The 21,578-nt window shown below is 42.5% G+C and overlaps 1 protein-coding gene across 4 annotated transcripts in view; it reads right to left on the reverse strand.

Moving 5' to 3' along the window:
- The window catches only part of ARHGAP35 (Rho GTPase activating protein 35), a 132,759-nt gene that overhangs the window by 29,743 nt on the left and 81,438 nt on the right, over window positions 1-21,578 (reverse strand). The gene's annotated exons all lie outside the window — the stretch shown is intronic.

The raw sequence follows: 21,578 nt of genomic DNA on the forward strand, positions 1-21,578 counted from the left end.
ACTCTCCTCACTTTGCTAACCCAATGAAGAAGGCTATAGGTTCTGGTCTATCCACAGTATGCATGCGTGCACACACACACAATCTCTGCACTGATTTTCAGGGGTTCACAGACCTCCAGGAGCCTACCCACAGATCCCAGGTTAAGCATCTTTAAGTAAAAAACACACCTGCCCACACAGTCCTTCAAGTTAGAGAATCCAGGGATCTGAAGATTTGCATTTTACGAAGTTATTGCTCTAATAGCACTAAGTCCTTCAACAACAAATATTTCAGCAAACTCCAAAGATAGCCCTTTGTGGTAGGAGCTTCCTACAGCCTTCAAAGGTGAAACAAAACTTGTAAGCACTATAAGAGCCTGGGCAAGGAAAAAGAAAAGCAAAAGTTGGGATCCCTGGGTGGCTCAGCGGTTTAGTGCCACCTTCAGCCCAGGACGTGATCCTGGAGTCTCAGGATGGAGTCCCACATCCGGCTCCCTGCATGGAGCCTGCTTTTCCCTCTGCCTGTCTCTCTCTGTCTCTCTCTTTCATGAATAAATAAATAAAATCTTAAAAAAAAAAAAAAAAAAAAAGAAAGAAAGAAAACCAAAGGTGTACACCGACTCTAGCCAGTAAGAGATCTTCAAGTTATCAATCCCCTCCAGCATTCATGTTGCATCTAGTGACTTAATTTCCTTAACTGCCCTAATCTAGCCAACTTAGTGCACAGGAGGAAGACACTTACTCCTCTGGTAAATACCCGAGTGCCTACTACATGTCAGGTGCTATGCTACGTGATGGCAAAGAAGAGACAGTTCCTGCCCTTAAGGTTCCATACAGGGTAGCAGAGTTGCAGGACACAGAAGCGAAGCGGCAGAGAACCTACTGGTTCTACTGGTAGTAACACTTCACCTTGCCTTGAACAGGTGAGAGAATGGGTATTCAGGGAAGGATTCCTGAAGATGGAGAGGACAGAAAGAGAAACAAGGATGGAGGTAATCTCAGAAGCTGGATCCAACCCAGGAATAGATGTAAGAGAGATCTAACAATGGCATGAGCTCAGAGACCAAGGGCTAGGATAGAAAATCCACTGCTTCTCTCAGGTAGAGGACACCCACAGAAACAATTCATCCAGCACTTATTTAGGATGGGATGGTCAAACTCTCTGTCTTTAGATCCTTGAAGGAAGAGTGTTCTTTAACGGTCTGCATGTTGCCGCTCATGTAAATACTCAGAGTCACTGGGAGGGATTCCAATGCCATCTCAGCCCCTGCTTGCTAGACTGGCAGAACAATGGAGCAGCAGCACCAGGGCACTTGAGACTCAGAAATATTATCAAGCAGTGAGGAAGCTTTGTCAGGCAGGTCTCTTCTTCTTCTTCTTTTTTTTTAGGTCTCTTCTTTAAGGACCCACCTTCTTCTTTTTTTTTTTCTTTTTTCTTTCTTTCTTTCTTTCTTTCTTTCTTTCTTTCTTTCTCTCTTTCTCTCTCTCTCTTTCTTTCTTTCTCTCTTTCTTTCTTTCTCTCTCTCTCTCTTTCTCTCTTTCTTTCTTTCTTCCTCTTTCTTTCTTTCTTTCTTTCTTTCTTTCTTTCTTTCTTTCTTTCTTTTCTTTTCTTTCTTTCTTTCTAGATTTTTATTTATTTATTCATAGACACAGAGAGAGGCAGAGACACAGGCAGAGGGAGAAGCAGGCTCCATGCAGGGAGCCCGATGTGGGACTCGATCCCAGGTCCCCAGGATCACACCCCAGGCTGCAGGCGGCGCCAAACCTCTGCGCCACCAGGGCTGCCCAAGGACCCACCTTTAAATTAATACTGGCCACTATGGACTGAGAATGTTAAGTACAAACCTGGAGTGGAGCATCTATTCATCCATCTATCCTCTGTGTATTGCTTTTTTTTTTTTAATGATCTTATTTATTTATTTGACAGAGAGAGAGTGTGAGAGGGCAGCCTGGGTGGCTCAGCGGTTTCGTGCCACCTTTGGCCCAGGGCATGATCCTAGAGACCCAGGATGGAGTCCCACATTGGGCTCCCTGCATGGAGCCTGCTTCTCCCTCTGCCTGTGTCTCTGCCTCTCTATGTCTCTCTCTTTGTCACTCATGAATAAATAAAATCTTAAAAAGAGAGGGGGGGGGCGGAGGGAGAAAGAGAACAAGTGGGGGGAACAACAGAGGCAGAGGGAGAAGTAGACTCCCTACTGAGCAGGGAGCCTAATGCGTGGCTTGATCCCAGGACCTGGGGACTAGGACGTGAACCAAAGGCAGATGCTTCAGACTGAGCCAACCCAGGTGCCCCTCTCCATGTACTGTTATTATAATATTATAACAACTTTATTGAGGTACATTTCACATACCATACAATGTGCCCCTGTTGAAAGGTTTTTAAGTAAATGTACAGAATTGTGTAACCAACATCACAATCAATTTTAGAACATTTTCATCAACCCCAAAAATAAATTCCACAACCTTTAGCAGTCACTACAAATTTCTCTGTCCTCAAAGCCCATGGTAACCACTAGTCTACTCTCTTGTGTTTACAGATCCGCCTGTTTGGAACATTATCATAGAGCAGAGTCCTCAGATATGTGTCCCTGTGACTGGTTTCTTTGATTTAGCGTATTGTTTTTAAGAGTTACCCTTGTTGTAGTGTGCATGAATACTCTGTTCCTTTTTATGGCCGAATAATATTCCACTGTATGAAGAGCCTGTGTTTTCTTTATCTATTCGTCAACTAGACATCTGAGTGGTTAGCATTCTTTGCCTATAATGAGTAATGCTGCCTTCTTCGTATTATTTCAAACCCTAATTCTAAAATGATTTTCAGACATTTCCCCAAACCCAGGAAAGATGTGTCTGAGTCTCCATGACCAGCACCTGAACTCAGGACACTACGTCTCCTACTAATCCTGGCAGCCAGATTCGTTTGCTTTCTTGCCCTGTTCCGACTCTCAGTCCCCTTTCTTCCTTTTCTGTCCACTTAAATACCTTAACTCGGAAGTTTCCCATGTTCCCTGGACTTTCAGCAGTACCCCCTCCACCCCTTACATTAAGAATACAGGTTTCTTCTCCGATACTACAACCTTGTTCAAGGTTCGTATTCTATGCATCTTTTTACTACTTATTGCATACAATTCTGTGTTTCCACTGAATGGAAACTTTGAGGAAAGAGGTCTTTTTTTTTTAAATATTTTATTTATTTATTCATAGAGACACAGAGAGAGAGAGATGCAGAGACACAGGCAGAGGGAGAAGCAGGCTCCATGCAGGGAGCCCGATGTGGGACTCGATCCCAGGTCCCCGGGATCATGCCCTGGACTAAAGATGGCACTAAACCCGCTGAGCCACCAGGGCTGCCCGAGGAAAGAGGTCTTTTGAATGTCTTTATACCAGTCAGTCATTCATAGCCATGTATTACAGCCCTGTGTCCTTAGTTGTTGGATACAATGATGAAGACCCAGTCCCTTCCCTCAAGGAACTTAGGATCTATTGAGGAAGGAAAACAATTGGAGTTCAGTGTGATTGAGTGGTCACAGAGGACTGCACAGATCCCTATAGAACGTGGGTGGGCTGGGGGGTCCTGGCTCAGCGGGGAGGTCACAGAAGGACTCCAGGAAGGGACTCCTGAAATGGAATGGCAAGTGAAGACACTGCACGTGAGGGGTATCACAAAAGCTTAAGGAATGCAGATAGTTCTAATGTGAACAGCTGAATTTTATCTTTGCAGATGAAAGAAATGGCCAGAGGTGAGGCTAGATAATGGGGGGTGGGGGACGACTGGATCCTGATGGCAACAGCATTAAAACTTTGTTGAGGAGGTAATGGAGAGCGACTGAAGAATTTTAAACAGGGCAAGATAACACAATCTCATTTATTATTGACAACCATTTGTAGCAGCGTGGGGATAAAGGACCAAGAAGGACATAAGCGGAGAAGCTTCAAGTCCAGTTACTGAGAGGCCACACCCATCAGCCAGCCAGAAGGCAGACTAAATGCAGAGGTGGGACCAGAATCTAGCCCCTGAGGACCGACTAATCAGTGACTCATACGGGAAGGTAAATACAGAGAGGACAATACAGAGAGGACTCCGAGAGCTCCATGCTGTTTCAGTTCAGCAAGTTCTCTAAGATGAAAACCTTCAAACCCTGCCTTCCCATTGGTGATAGCAAGGGTTGATAAGCTTTCTTGGGAACAACAAAATCTCTGTTGCAAATGAAATCTGAAACTAAACCTGGTGGCCTGCCTTCCCCTACTGCCACGTAGAAGCACTTCCTTGGGATCCTAGGGATCCCAGACAGAGGGTCCAAAGAGGCCCGGCCAAGTCCAAACGCCAGAGCCTGACATTCAAAGGACTCGAGGGCAACAGAGCTCTATGGTCAGCAGCACCTCTCAACTCCAACACCCTTGTGCAGCCCACGTCCCCTGCCTGGAGGATTTCTCCCTCATCCAGTGTCTGTTACAGGATCCAAGAAACCTTTCAGGTCTGGCCACCATCCCTGACATGTACCAAGCCAGCTGGAGGGATATATTTTCTTCTTTCCCTAGTTTCTGTCTAATGCCTCAGCCTCGTGGACATTGGGCAGACTCACTGCCATGAACTAGTTACTGTAAATGTTCTCTTCCATGCAGTTATCTCTCCAATGGGACCCAGCCTTTAATTCCTGCAGGATCTCCTCAGCATTAACAATGCCTGTACTCGACAGGCCCCCAAATATTTATCAATTGATAAACTAACTTATTTGTGTACACTCCACCCCATCAACCCTAGAAAGTAAAGACAAACAATTGCAATGATACTAAATATGAAAATATGGGGGTGCCTGGGTGGCTCAGTCGATTAATAGAACAACTCTTCGTTTCTGCTCAGGTCGTGATCTCAGGGTCGTAGGATCAAGCCTCATGTTGGGCTCTGTGCTCAGTGTGGAATCTACTGGAGATTCTCTCTCTCCCTCACCCTCTCATGCATATGCTCCTTCTCTCTCAAATCAATAAATAAATCCTCAAGAAAGAAAGAAAAAGAAAGAAAGCAAATAGCATGATCTTGAATTGAAAGACCATATATCACAAAGATGTTCAACTGCATTTTAAACATAAACCAAATAAAAATCTCAATGGAATGGTTAAAATACACTGAACAAACAACAACAACAACAACAACAAAACCCACCACAAAACCCCACATAGATTATTTGGCAAAAAAAAGAAAAAAAGTAAAACTATCCTTGAAAGATCTAAAAGAAAATATCACACAGGGGCAGGTTGGAAGATTGCCCGGTGGACCCTGGGGGCTCCTGGGTATATAAATGAAGCTGGGCACGGGGGCTGGAGAAAGATGGAAGGTTTCCAACCAACTACTCCCTTTACTGACTTGGCCTTGACTATAATCTTTGCTAGACTGAGAGCCCTTCTAGGGCAATTTGAACTGTCCTATTCATTTCTGAACCTCCAAGCACCTAAGGGAATTGGCAGGCCTTGATTACTCTCTTAGGATAGGAAAAACTAAACATTACGAAGCTATAGAATTTACTAGTTAAAAGAGCTATGGGGGAGAGGGGATAAGAAGTGGAGTTGAAAAAGACTAACTATACACATTATAAACTAACAACTTAGGAAATACGATTTTGGTAAAAAAAATTAATCTATAAAACAAAACTCTTTAAAAAGAATTTATAGGATTTAATAGTAAAGTGAATGACACAAAATATAAGGGAAGGATATCAAAAGATGGCATTATGGTAACTGGATGAAAATATGAAGGGGAAATAAATCCCTTTAAATCCATGTTTTATATTGGGACAGGCCACCAAAGATTCACCGGGATTGTCCATTTCTGCAAGTTTTTGAGACTGTCTTACCATGGGTCCACATTGGCTCAGGCCTATTCTTTCTTCTTACACAATTCACATATTGACCTTAAAACCCAAGGTAAAATCTTATCCCTCTAAGCTCCAACAAGCCACATCAAGCCCTCTGCTGAAATGAAACTGCCCTGTCATGCAAATACGATCCCAAATGCAGACACAACCAGCTGAGTCAGTCAGAACTTGAAAATTGTTGTATCCCAGTTTTTCAGTGGAGGGTGGCCTATGGTATAAAGAAGACAAAGATGTCACCTGCTCAAGTTCACAAAGTAAGTCAGAAATTGAATTTTCAATCTGTAATAATCTCATCTCTGGTGATATGGTATGACATAGCATGATGAGAACAATAGAGTACCACAGCAATCAATCATTATCAAAAGCATACTACTAGGTCACACTCTACTGAATTCCACGTACAGTGGGGCTGCCGTGTCTTTTTGGGTGATGGTACCTTAGGGAGACAAGGTAAAGACGTGAGAAGTGAAATCACACTTAAAGATAATAAGGACAGTTGGTCAGCAAGAAGGCAGGATTCACACTGGGCCTCTGATAACAGATGGATGTACTGAGACCAGAGGGGAGGGCGGCAGGCACAGGATAAAGGAAAACAAAAGGGAAGAAAGTGGTAAGGTGGGCTAGCGCCCTGCAGTAAGATCTAACATGGGAATTCCCTAGGGAAAGAGAGCCCACCTACAGGAGGCCCTGTCTAGTTCAAAATAAGGACTTACTCCAACATTCTATCTGGAATGTTGGGAACCCTCCCCCAGAGCTGTACTTACCAGTGTCCCTTTAGAATGAATGGATCAAGAGCTTTCTTTAACACTTCCTCCATGTGTCAGAGATGTTTAGGATTTAAGGGGAAGCCAGTCTGGACTTCACACACTTACCTCCGGTGAGGTTTACACAAATCTCTTGGTATTATCAGGACACAGAACACACCATGTTCATGAGGTCATCTTATATTAAGAGGATTGGCTCTTGTAATTTAGCCATTATTTTTAACTCATGATCAAACAGGGCATCCACAAAGATGTGCTACCACCAGCACTAGCAAAGTCAACAGTGTGTGTATGCAATGCTCAGAATAGATCTTAATCTCCAGTCAAAGGCAACAATTTTTGACCACAGGAAATGTTCAAATATCCAACTATGCTTTGACTTCCAGAAGGTTTCCAGATACAATCTCCACAGCAAAATAAAGGAATCTTGGATGCTGAAAATCTCCCATCTTGGAGCCACACACCATGCAAATAATTCCTTGGAATTCACCACTCTACCATCCTCCCAAAGCAGACCAGGAAGGTTAAATTGAAATCGGTTTCCTTTTCACTGTTAGCAAATAATTTTGAAGAGGATACAATTATGTGAAACAGGGACTGGCCTAAAAACGATCAGAAAGCAGCAGCAGAGGGGATCCCTGGGTGGCTCAGCAGTTTGGCGCCTGCCTCTGGCCCAGGGCGTGATCCTGGAGTCTCGGGATCAAGTCCTGCATCGGGCTCCTGGCATGGAGCCTGCTTCTCCCTCCTCCTGTGTCTCTGCCTCTCTTTCTCTCTATTATAAATGAATAAATAAATAAATCTTTAAAAAAAAAAAAGGAAAGAAAGCAGCAGCAGAGAGTACAGATTAAGATGCAGTGAGAAGATGGAGTGAGTAGGAGAAATCACGAGTGCAAGGCAGGCCTGGCATAACAGACAACCTTTCTCAGCAGTCAGCAAACCTTTCTGGTGTCTGTCTATAGACTTAGTGTGCGGCGGATTTTCCCTAAACACAGTGGTATGAGCTATCAAACCAGAAACTCCATTTGAACATCAGCAGCCGCTCAGACACATGCTATTCTTCAAGGGCCTCAGGGTGAGAAACATGATCACACATTCACAGCACTTCTGGGTGCCAAGAGCATCACTAGTCCAGTCTTGGCAAGACAGGCAAGGGCTCTGGCTTTTAACACAAGGCTCTCAAGAAGCCTCAGCTGCATATAGTGGGAGAGAGAGGAGAACCTTTCAACTCTTAGGGTTTTATCTAATATGAAAGAGTTGGACTAGATGCTTTAAACAGCCTTTTACTGAAGTAGAATACACATTTCTAAGGTTTTTTTAAAAAGAGATTTTATTTTTGGGCAGCCCGGGTGTCTCAGTGGTTTAGCGCCGCCTTCAGCCCAGGGTGTGATCCTGGAGACCCAGGATCGAGTCCTGTGTCGGGCTCCCTGCATGGAGCCTGCTTCTCCCTCTGCCTGTATCTCTGCCTCTCTCTTTGTGTCTCTCATGAATAAATAAAATCCTTAAAAAATAAATAAATAAAACCACGGTGTTGCCTTTATATGATGCAGACGGGGGTGACATACTGGACAGCATTCTGGCAATGTCCATCAAAATACAAAGTGTACACACATCAGTCTATTCTGAGGTATTTATTCTACAGACACATTTGCACACCTGTGTGCATATGTGTATATACACACCTGTAGACAGCCACCACTGTTTAGAACACAAGGCTGGAAACCATGTTTTTCAACAGGAGACTGAGTAAATAAATTACGTATTGTCCAGACCAAGAAACACCATTCAGTGAACAAGAGGAGGAAGGCAAGGGGGAAGAGGAAATGGAGGAGGAGAAGGAGGAAGGACATTTTCCCTACCATTATGGGAAATGTCCACAATGTATTTTTAGGTGAGGAAAAAAAACAAGGCATAGAACGTGATATTTGGTGTTGTTCCCTTTGTGGCAAAACAAGTAGCATATGCAATATATTATGTGTATGTATATGCAGAGAAAATAAATCTCTACAAAGGAACAATTCAAACTCCTAACAACAGATAACACTGAGGAATGAGAAAGTGACTTTACAGTTTTTTTTTTTTTTAAAAGATTGAGAGAGCACGAGCAGGGGGGAGGGCAGAGGGAGAAACAGACTCCCCACTGAGCAGAAATTATACATAAATACCGAAAGTCCTATTTTCCACTACTATCCCTATCAAAACTCTGCCAGTGGCACCTGGAAAGACACCCTCGAAATCTTTGCTATTTTCAGACATTTTTCTTTTCCTTTTTTAGTGATCTCTACACCCAACCCGAAGTTTGAACTCACGACCCTGAGATCAAGAGTCACATATTCCAGGGGGCAGCCCGGGTGGCTCAGCGGTTTAGCACTGCCTTCAGCCCAGGGCCTGATCCTGGAGACCCAGGATCGAGTTCCACATCAGGCTCCCTGCATGGAGCCTGCTTCTCCCTCTGCCTGTGTCTCTGCCTCTCTCTCTCATAAATAAATAAAAATCTTAAAAAAAAAAAAAAAAGAAAAAAGGTCACATGTTCCTCCAACTGAGCCAGCCAGGCACCTTCACATTTTCCCATCATGTCATAAACACATACATAAAGGTTTCTTCTACCTTATGCGTGGGATCATACTACACACTTCTTTTATTATTATTTTTTAAAGATTTTATTTATTTATTCATGAGAGACACAGAGAGAGAAAGGCAGAGACACAGGCAGAGGGAGAAGCAGGCTCCACGCAGGGAGCCCGACGTGAGACTCGATCCCGGGACTCCAGAACCATACCCCGGGCCGAATGCGGCACTAAACTGCTGAGCCACCGGGGATACCCCTACATACTTTATTTTATAACCTGCTTTTCTCACTTTACAACAAACTGTGGACATAATTCCATACTGTACATACATATAAGTTGTATCTTTTTTTTTAAGTCTCATCTTTTTTTTTTTTTTTTTTTTTTTAAGTCTCATCTTTTCAACATCTACTCAGACTCCAGTAGATGGAAGCACCATTCTCCGCTGTTAACAGATATTCTTGTACATAACTCTGTGGACAGTGGCAAACATTTCCATAGGACAAATTCCCAGAAGGGCCAATGGCTAGGACCAAGAACATAAGAATTTAAAATTGTTAACAGTTACTATCAAATTATCTTTTTAAATAGACATATCTATTTATATACCTACCAACAGTACATGAATACACAATTTCTAGACACGCATACACCTGTGATTATTTTTAATAAGGAATACCCATTTTACGACAAAAACAACACAAGCTTTAAAAAGAATATAAAAATCTAGCAAAAAATCCACTTAAAAAAAAAAGATTTATTTATTCATGAGAGACACAGAGAGAGGCAAAGACATAGGCAGAGGGAGAGGGGGAAACAGGCTCCTTGCAGGGAACCCGATGTGGAACTCGATCCCAGGGCCCCAGGCTCACGACCTGAGCCAAAGGCAGATGCCTGAGCTACCCAGGGGCCACAAAGTTTAACCTATTTTAAAAGCTGGTCTCCTGGGCAGCCCCTGTGGCTCAGCGGTTTAGCTCTGCCTGCAGCCCAGGGTGTGATCCTGGAGACCTGGGATCGAGTCTCACATCAGGCTCCCTGCATGGAGCCTACTTCTCCCTCTACCTGTGTCTCTGCTTCTCTCTCTCCTCTCTGTGTATTCTCATGAATAAATAAATAAAATCTTAAAAAAAAAAAAGCTGGTCTCCTAACTGTTGAATTTATTTAGAAGACCAAAGAAAGCACCTGATTTATTACTGTGCATATATCCTCCACTCACAAAGCATGCTGGTTCTGAACATTTTGATCAGAAACAAGCTACCAGGAGGTCTGGTTGTCAAGGTCCATGCTACAACTGGGCAAAGAAATATAACTTGTATTGCCATATATCATGTTTCCCTGCCATATCAAGATCTCCATTTTAAAATTATTCAGTAGTAGGTTCTGGTTCCCTGCTTCCAGGAAAGGCCAAATCTTGTTAGGGCTAGCATTTCAAAGCACAGACAAACAACTGCTACACTAGTTATCAGAAGGTGGGCAAATTTTTAAGTCAGCAAGCCCCTTGTCTAGAGAGCTAGTCTAATAAACCTCTCATTTTAAAGTTGGGGACACTCAAGCCTTAAGATACAAATAAATAAGATTAAAAGCTTGAGCTCTGGAATTAGATCATTAGATCAAGATTGAGATGAATCTGCTACTTATTAGTTAACCCACTTCTGGGCAAATGATTTAATTTTCCTCAATACCAGCTCATCATTACAATATGAAAATAGTAGTTTCTACCTCATAGGACTGTAGGAGGATTAAGTAAGATCATGCAGAAAAGAGCAAAGAGATTAGCTCAGAATATTTTCACTCTGCATGATCACCCAGGAAGTTCTATGCAGAACTGGGAAGACATTACACTCTATTGCTGTGCTAAAAGAAAAATGTACAAATCCAAACACTAGAAATTCTAAACGGAACATCTGCCAACTCTACTGATACAACTGACAGGTGTCAAAACAAAAAACAAAAAACAAAAAACAAAAAACAAAAAAAACCTAACAGGTGTCTGTGATCATCACTAGTGCTTCTCCCAAGATCCCACTCTCCTGGGAACAAGAATAGTGAACTCCTTTGTCCCTCTGTAGTGAGCAAAGCCATGTGACCAGTTCTGATCAATGCCCTAAGAGTAGGTGAGTAGAAGTGAAGCACTAATGGCTGGAATGAGATCCTCCACAAGTTTCTTTTCTTCTTGTACCCAGCAAGAGTGTGGCTGCTCTATCATCTGGGTCCCTGAGTGAACAAAATGCAGAGCAGAGCCTCCAGGACAAATATGGGCAAGAAAAAAAGCCTGCTCCTTTAAGCCACTGAAATTTTAACCTGGCCTGACCCAACTGATACTTAGTGGACAACTGCAAAAGAAAAATTAGCTACAGAAATGGTAATAATTAAGGCTGTGGTAAAAAAGAAAATCTATTCTTTCAAAAGGAACTTTGTTCTCTTTATGTAAAGAATGAATCTACGGGGGTGTCTGGCTGGCTAAGTTGGTGGAGTGTGGGACCCTTGACCTTGGGGTCATGGGTTTGAGGCCCACAGTAGGGACAATTTACTTTAAAATAAGCAAACAAGGGGAGCCTGGGTGGCTCAGTTGGTTGAGTGTCTGACTCTTGATTTTGGGTCAGGTTGTGATCTCAGGGTCCTGAGATTGAGCCCAGCCTCAGGCTCCACGTTCAGTGGGGGGGAATATGCTTCTCTCTCTCTCTCTCTTCCTCTCTCCTTCTCTTGCTCCTGCTCTCGCTCAGTCTCTCTCTCTAAAACAACCAAATACGTCTTTAAAACAAACAAACAAACAAACAAAAAAGGGGGCATTAAAAAAAGAAAAGAGGGGTGGCTAGATGGCTCAGGCAATTAAGCATCTGCCTTCAGCTCAGGTCATGACGCCAGCCAGGATCCTGGGATTGAGCCCCTGCTTCTTCCTCTGCCCCTCTCTCTGCTCCTCTTCTCACATACATACATACATACATACATAAAATCTTAGAAAAGCTATGAATTTCTCCATACTACAAGACCTGAGGAAGCCACAGGGGCCTGCAGGTCTGTTACCTACAAGCTCACAAAGTACTTCCTCTTTTGGTGATGAGAATGGTCTGCATTTACTCCTGCAGAACGAATCACCTGGTAGTAGAGGAGATCCATGTTCCTCAAGTTTCTCAGCAGAGTGATATATACAGAAGAAATGAGTGCTTGAGGACAAAGATCCAACTGAAATGCTAATAAAATCAGAGGAAGACAGAAATAGCCAGGCTAATGGAGAGAAGTCAGGAAAGGGTCTAAACATAACCCTCTCAGTAAACCCCGAAGCCACTCCCTCAACAAGATCAGGTTACTTTTCAATACACAAAAGCAGCAATTTCCCAACCAGTGGTACTGAGGAAGTTCTCATCAGTAGGCAAAAATAAAGACCATTAAAAAATGAGTTTTTCAGGGCAGCCCAGGTGGCTCAGCGGTTTAGCGTCACCTTGGGCCCAGGGCCTGATCCTGAGGACCCGGGATCGAGTCCTGCGTCAGGCTCCCTGCATGGAGCCTGCTTCTCCCTATGCCTGTGTCTCTGCCTCTCCCTCTCTCTGTGTGTCTCTCATGAATAAATAAATAAGTATCTTTAAAAAAAATGAGTTTTTCAGAATGCTAAACTGATTTCAGGGACGCCTAGATGGCTCACTGGTTGAGCGTCTGTCTGCCTTTGGCTCGAGTGGTGATCTCGGGGTTCTGGGATGGAGTCCTGTGGAGTCCCACATCAGGTTCCCTGTAAGGAGCCTGCTTCCTCTCTGTCTCTGCCTCTTGCTCTCTCTGTGTGTCACTCATGAATAAATAAATAAAATCTTTTTCAAAAGTTTACAAAAGTTTACTTCTATAACCCCATGCAGGCAGCACAATGTGGGACTCCATCCCGGGACTCCAGGATCATGCCCTGGGCCAAAGGCAGATGCTCAACTGCTGAGCCACCTAGGCGTCCCCCCTAAAAAGTTTAAAACTGTTTTCAGTTAGAAGACTGTACTTCATCTTAAGATGGCAGAAAAAGACGACTTTACCCCTTTCTTCACCAGAGAATCACACAAAGCAACCAGGAGAAGAGTAACAGAAACATCACATCTTTGACAAAACTAGAGACATGTGTGACCCCAAACCCCAATACAGGAGTAAGAACTGCCAAATGTTGTAAAGGTTAGATGAGGGTGTGGGAAAGTGATGAAAGAGAAAGCCTGTTGTTACAGATGTTGGACAAAGCGTGCAAGCCTATTTCTGAAAAGTAATCGCTTCATTCTAAGGGGGCAAAACCAGCAATCCATTGTTTCAACGAGTGGGAACTGGCTCAGGGATGGGGTGACTGAGGCAGATCCATCTGGCATGAAGACTCACGTAACACAAGTCAAACCTACAGGAAGCAGTCTATTAGGGAGGCAGGGCAACAGAGAGATGCCTGGGGCATCTGCCTGGGGCATCACAACCACTGATTCCAGATGTGGAGGGCATCGAGGGGGAGGAAGGCTAGTAGCAGAGTTCACATACAGAATATTTAAGGAAAACTCCAGCTAAGCCAGCCCTTCTCTCCAAAGATTTTTTTTTTTTTAACAAATTTCTACATAAGAAAGGAATCACCTCATTCAAAGATGAATGACAATCAAAAAAGGATCCAGCACATTGATGATACATGAACGGTACATTTAAAAATGGTCAAGACAGGGATCCCTGGGTGGTGCAGCGGTTTGGCGCCTGCCTTTGGCCCAGGGCACGATCCTGGAGACCTGGGATCAAATCCCACATCGGGCTCCCGGTGCATGGAGCCTGCTTCTCCCTCTGCCTGTGTCTCTGCGCCTCTCTCTCGCTCTCTGTGACTATCATAAATAAATAAAAATTAAAAAAAAAATGGTCAAGACAGAAAATTTTATGTGTATTTTACCACAATTAAAAAAAAATAAAAAAGTACCCAAGATCTCCAGAAAGACTACCAGCAGAAAGAAGTTACTAGAAAAACTGCAAAGTGGGCAGCCTGGGTGGCTCAGCGGTTTAAGCAATGCCTTCACCCCGGGGCCTAATCCTGGAGTCCCAGGATCGAGTCCCACATCAGGCTCCCTGCATGGAGCCTGCTTCTCCCTCTGCCTGTGTCTCTGCCTCTCTCTCTCTCTGTCTCTCATGAATAAATAAATAAATCTTAAAAAAAAAGAAAGAAAAAAAAAAAAAGAAAAACTGCAAAGAATATAGATCACAAAATGTTGCCATATAGTAAATAAAAATATATTCCAATGAATTGTAAAGAAATGAAAAATGCAATCCCCTCTGTGAAAGTGTATAAACCAAAGCTACAAGTACTTAGAAAAGATATGACGCAACAAAAGTAGATAGAATATTTATAGGCAGAACTCAAAGAAGTAGAAGAGAAATATAAATATTTTTCCATGATAGAAATAAAAAACACAAGGAAAAGACATTGCTGAAAACCCAGTAAGGGACATACATACAGAAGTTAAGATGACTCAAACCCACAGATTAAAAGGGCTCACCAAGTTCCAGGAAAAAGTGATTTAGTTCAATTAGTAAGGTACGTCCTAATAAATTTAATGAACTTTAAAAAAAAAAGGTGTTCAGGTAAAAAAGAGGCTTCCCTCAGATTTCCCCAATGCGTGGTTCACACTAGAAGACAGCAGCACTGTGCCTATGAAGTCATCAACAAAAGAAAGAATAACTCAATTATTTCAGATCCAATAAAACTGTCATTTGAAATATAAAGACAAGAAATGTTTCTGACGATTCGAAAGGAAACAAAAATCTCCACAGAGTAACTGCATTTATGAAAACGGATGCAAAAACTTTTAGCAAATAGCATTCAGCAGCACATTAAAAATAATATGCCATGAATGACCAAATGATCTGCTTTTCCTCGTAACACCTCCAACACCAAACGTGTGTGGGTTTTTTCTCACAGGGACCAATTCTCTGGACACCAGCTGGTGTACAGTTCACTTCAATTCTGACACTAACTACTTAGTCAGTAGAGACTCCACTGGTTAAGGGGTCAGTCCCACAAGCCCGGCCTTTGTTTCAGGGGCCATCCACAGGTCTTGGGGCCCTCCTGTACTTATGACCGACAGCTCTAAATAAACCACAGCCCCTTCTGTAGTTTGATAATTTGCGCGAACAACTCTGAGAACTCAGGAACACCTTTTACTACTACTGGTTTATTATAAAGCCTACAACTCAGGAACTGCTGAAAGGAAGAGAAGCCAAGGTATATGGGAAGACGGATGGAGCTTCCTTACCTCTCTGAGGGCACCACCCTCCCAATATCTTAACCAGGAAGCTCTATGAATCCCAGCATTTAGAGATTTTTTTTCAGATGCTTCATTACATTGGTAATTCTGATTAAATCACCCACCCACTGGTGAGTGGACTCATTCTCCAGTTACTTGTTCCTCGCCAGAGGGTGAGGATAGGGTTTTCCAGGTGACCAGCCTCCTTCTTCAAGCTATCTAGGGACCCCAGTGACTGGTCATCTCATTAACATACAAAAGACATTAATCACTCCCAAGTTCCAAAGGTTTTTGGATCTAAGTGACAGGAATCTGGGGACAGAGAACAAACATCTATTTCCCATTATATCACAAGTATGATTCTAGGACTGCTGGGGTGGGTCAAAAGCAGAAATTAATTTAATATATTCCTTTAAAAATTTATTTATTTATTCACAAGAGACACAGAAGCACAGACACAGAGGGAGAGGCAGGCTCCTAGCGGGGAGCCCAATGTGGGACTCGATCCTGGGACTCTGGGATCATGCCCTGAGCCGAAGGCAGACACCCAACCACTGAATCACCCAGGCGTCCCTAATATATTCCTAAATAGATCAAAGGAGAAAAATGGTAATGACTGCCATTTCTTAAGAGCTCAAAGGGCATTTAATATAATCTAACTCCACTCTTGATAAAAATAAAACCAAAGAATTAATAAAAAAGGATGGATGGGGGCACCTGGGTGGCTCTGTTGGTTGGGCATCTGCCTTTGGCTCTGTTCATGATCTCAAGGTCCTGGGCTCGGGCCTAGCTTTGGGCTCTCTGCTCAGCAGGTAGTCTGCTTCTCCTCCTCATTCTCCCTCTGTTCTCTCAAATAATAAATAAACAAACAAACAAATAAATAATCTTTTTAAAAAGGGTGGACGAGGGATCCCTGGGTGGCGCAGCGGTTTGGTACCTGCCTTTGGCCCAGGGCGCGATCCTGGAGACCCGGGATCGAATCCCACGTCGGGCTCCTGGTGCATGGAGCCTGCTTCTCCCTCTGCCTATGTCTGCCTCTCTCTCTCTCTCTCTCTCTCTCTCTTTCTATCATAAATAAATAAAAATTAAAAAAAAAAAAGAAAAAAAAAGGGTGGACGAATAAATCCCTCAAAATGAGAAAAAAAAATATTTATTTATTGTAGGGGCTGCTTTAAGATAACCAACCTAAACAAATGGAAACCCAAGTAAGGCAAAAGGGCCCAGAGTGAGCCCCAAAGCCCCAGCTGAATATAAACAGGCCCATTAGGCGAAATATCCATAAGCCCCAGCTGACCAATGGGCTACTTAAACCTGGACACAGGTACCAACAAAGGAAAATTCTACATGTCCATATGTTCCCATACTTCCTCATCTCCCCCCTTTCACTACAACACTGCCCGCACCCCCGCCCTGTGGCAGACAGTCTCTTTTGTGGTGTATTCAATAAACTTCTATCTCCTTTGCTCTGTTGAAGAGAATTCTTTCAACTACTTGCACCACTGCCTGGTCGAGTCACCCCACATTTGGTGGCCCCCATTTGATCACAAGCTCTCACATTTATCTCATCCCAAAAATCAACAAGGAACAATGTAAGAATATCCACTATTACTAGTATTATTTAATATTGTCCTGAGGTACTTTTGGTCATTATAATTAGTCCAGTGGGAGGAAAAATAAGAGGAATAGAGGGAAAAGGAGGCAGAGGATAATTATTTACAGATGTTATAAATTATTTTCCTAAAAAACCCAAGAAGTTCTTTATCTTGATTGTAATTATCGTTAAATAACTATATACACTTGTCAAAACTCACTATGAGTCATACTCAAAATAAAGTGAGTTTTTTTTTTTTTTTTTTAAAGATTTTATTTATTTATTCATGAGAGACACACAGAGAGAGGCAGAGACACAAGCAGAGGGACAGGCAGGCTCCATGCAGGGAGCCCGATGCGGGATTTGATCCTGGGGTCCCAGGATCATGCCCTGAGCCAAAGGCAAATGCCCAAATGCTGAGCCACCCAGGCATCCCAAAATAGGTGAGTTTTATTGTATGTAAATTATATTTCAATAAAACAGGATCAATCATTTGAAATATTATTACAAGCAATAAAAAGCTCAGCAGAGAGTTTGGGTACAAAGTTAATATGCAAGATTCAAAACCTTCATCTATTAAAATACCCACTTATTAAGTTCCTTTTTAAAAATTTCTATTTATTTATGATAGTCAGAGAGAAAGAGGCAGAGACACAGGCAGAGGGAGAAGCAGGCTCCATGCACCGGGAGCCCGACGTGGGATTGGATCCCGGGTCTCCAGGATCGCGCCCTGGGCCAAAGGCAGGCGCCAAACCGCTGCGCCACCCAGGGATCCCTTAAGTTCCTTTTTTTTTTTTTTTTTTTTAATTTTTTTTTTTTTAATTTATTTATGATAGTCACAGAGAGAGAGAGAGAGAGGCAGAGACATAGGCAGAGGGAGAAGCAGGCTCCATGCACCGGGAGCCCGATGTGGGATTCGATCCCGGGTCTCCAGGATCGCGCCCTGGGCCAAAGGCAGGCGCCAAACTGCTGCGCCACCCAGGGATCCCCCTTTAAGTTCCTTTTTAAACATGCATCAAAAAAGAAATGTGCAAGAACTATATGAAGAAAACTTAAAACTGAGAACACGAAAGACAACAGAACATAAAGTTATCAACAGTTAATGTACAGGGGCAACTGGGTGGCTCAGGTGGTTAAGGGTCTGCCCTCAGCTCAGGTCATGATTCCATGGTCCTGGGATGGAGCTGTGCATTGTTGCTCTCTGCTCACCTGCCTCTCCCTCTTGCTGCTTCTCCCCCTGCTTGTGCTGTCAAATAAATAAACAAAATCTTAAAAAAAACAAAACAAAACCAGTTAATGTATGATCTAATAAAATCCCAGTAGGATTACAAAAGGTTTATTTTTAAAACTAAATAAACAGGTTCTAAAGTTCATATGGAAAAATAAACAAAAGCAATAAAAGCCAAGAAAATCCCAAAGTGGCTTCCTATAAAACTACAGTAAATAAAATAATGTATTTCTGGCACATGGACTGGATAAGAACTAGCTAGTTAGATCAGTGAGATGAGCAGGTTCAGAAAGACACCCCCAATAAATTAAGAATTTGGTATATACTACAAGTATATTGAAAACTACAAGTGGTTTTCAAATCAGTGGCAGGAAGAAAGATGATGCATGATGTAATCAACAATGCTGTCACAAATGAAATAACGTTGCATCTTCCACGAAATAAATTTTAGGTAAAAATAATACCATAAAATATAGGAAAAAATGATGGCAGACTTTCAAAAATAATCCTTTGTGGAGTAACCCTTCCTAAATATATCAAAAGCCCAGAACCCAAAAGAAACAAGAGAAAATTCAGCTGTAAAACAAACATAGGAATAGATTCTGTAGGGAAGAAATATAAAGCTCAGCAAGGAACAGGGGCCACCTGTAACTTACATAAAGAAAGGGAATGTGCTAGTTTAGGGGGCCTGAGTTAGAAGACTAAGACAGAGACTTGTTTTTTCATTGCATACTGTCCTGCATTTCATACCAAACATATGATAAAAAAAATTAAAAGTGTACTTGCACGTATTCTAAAATCATCTTTTCTACTACTTTGGGGTTGATATTCTCACTTTTACAAAATAATTGTCGAATAGAGTGGGGTTTTTTCTCCCCCAAAGATTTTTATTTATTTATTCATGAGAGACACACAAAGAGAGAGAGGCAGAGACACAGGCAGAGGGAGAAGCAGGCTCCATCCAGGGCCTGATGTGGGACTCCATCCCAGGACTCCAGGATCACGCCCTGGGCAGAAGGCAGGCGCTAAACCACTGAGCCACCCAGGGATCCCACAGAGTGGGTTTTTGAAAAGTTTTTATTCATTTAAAAGATTTTATTTATTTCACAGAGAAAGAGAGAGTGTGTGTGCACACACAAGCAGGGGGAGCAGCAGAAAGAGAGGGAGAAGCAGGCTCTCCACTGAGCAGGGAGCCTGATACAAGGCTCAATCCCAGGACCTGATCATGACCTGAGCCAAAGGCAGACGCCCCACCACCTAATCCACCCAGGTACCCCTGAGTTTTTGTTTAAATTCTAGTTAGCTAACATACAGAATAATATTAGTTTCAGGTGATTTGTTTAATAAATAATTTACAAAATTTAATATCTTTGTCTGGCAGAATGGAGTATGCTTGGCAACCCTATATTACCCCCAAAATGCTGAGGGTGACTGTACTAGCTCACTAAATCAAAAAGTCTGGGAGCCACTGTAGTACAGGTAATGATTACATTGCCAACCTCTTAATAGGCAAGATATGCAAGAAATAAGACCAAAGCTGTGGTAAATCCAGCTTCTTACTTGGGAAAGCATGGCTGTCAATCACCTCTTATCTTCATGGCATCATTACAGGGTTTACCTCACAGGGCTGTTGTAACGATTAGATGAGCTATAGCACATAGCACATACCTGTTCAAGAACAGATGAAGGCCTTACTCCTTCTAAAATTAGAGGAGACCAACAGACCTCAAGACAAGAATAGCTACAAAGTTTTATAATTTATAAACATGTCCACAAGTCTCTATCTTTTTTTTTAAAGTAGCCCACACATACAGGGTTGGAACTCATGGCCCTGAGATCAACAGTCACATGTTCTACCTACTGAGCCAACCAGGTGCCCCTCCATATGTCTCTTTTGATCTTCAATATCACCCATCATGTAGCTTAGGTAAGGCAGACACTAGCTCTATTCTGCATTGAAGAATTAAGAGAGATGAAATGACTCTAGATCTCTCTTTTGCGTTTTCACAGTCTTTTGTACACAGACATATTCACCCATTCTCACTTCTTAACTCCTAAGGGCAGGGACTATGTCCTGTTTACTGACTTCTGGAGTCCCGAAGATGCTCACTCATTGTCTTTTGAGTGAATGATAGATCAGAAGTGAAAGTGAGATGTTCTGATACCTGCATCTATTACCTTGCCACACAAATTTGAAGAAATGGAGAAAATCTATTTGGATGAACAAATCATCTAAGCCATACATTTAATAGTTTAAATCAGACTTAAAAAAAAAAAAGATGAGGGACAGTACCATCTGAACAACAGTATTAAAAGGTCTGCTTTTAAGAACTAAAAATCTTTTGTAATTAGTGTGTTGAGAGTGATCCACAAGTACTATATTTGTCAAATGCGTAGAAATAGCTGGTCAAATCTAGAAGGCTATGTGAATATATTAAAATACTGTTTTTATCATCAACCCCATTTAAAAGACTAGGAAGCTGAGGCTTAGACAGGGTTGTTACTTGCTGCAAGTCACAGAGCTGATGAGGTGGCAGAACCAGGCCTGGCACTAAGCAGAATGGTTTCAGTGGGTTGTTCTTGACTGCTCTGCTGTTTATTCTCTTTCTTGTTAAATGATGGTTATAACTGGGTGGCAGCATTAAGGCTCATTTTTACTTTGTTCTTCAGATTGTTCAAGAACAAAAGTCTGACAGCAATACAGCAATTTCCATTTTGTAAAAAAGATAACCATTTTTTCAGATGGTTTAAGAGGTTCTCCCCTGTAATCTTGCTTGTATAATTTAAATGATACATATGTCCTTCCCTTCCAAGATCATGCAGAAGATAAAGCTTCCTTACCTAAAATACAGGAAATGTGAAATAGAGATGTTCAGATTAGGAGGATATTGTTGACCTTAAATAAATGTTGCTAAGAAGGCTGCTGAAAGGCTAGCTGTGTGTGGGCAAGGGCTCTCCTCTGGGGCTCTATCTACCCTCCCGGCAAGGATGCAATGAAGTCACACTCACAAAGCTCAGGACTGGGCCTCTGAGATATTAATTATCCTCATCATTATTGTTGTTAAAAACTGCTACTACCACATTCTTGCCATCAGATGATGTGCTTCTCAGACCATTACTATGTTTCCCAAACTAGGCTGACTTTTCTTATTTTTTTTAAAGGCTTTATTTGAGAAAGAGAGCAGCAGTCCAATGCGGGGCTGGATCCTAGGACACTGGGATCATGACCTGATTGACGTTTCATTAATACCTTACTTAGGGCAGCCCTGGTGGCGCAGCAGTTTAGCGCTGCCTGCAGCCCAGGGCGTGATCCTGGAGACCCGGGATCGAATCCCTCATCGGGCTCCCTGCATGG

Source organism: Canis lupus, chromosome 1 (genome assembly GCF_003254725.2).
Source record: "Canis lupus dingo isolate Sandy chromosome 1, ASM325472v2, whole genome shotgun sequence".
Lineage (NCBI taxonomy): Eukaryota > Metazoa > Chordata > Mammalia > Carnivora > Canidae > Canis > Canis lupus.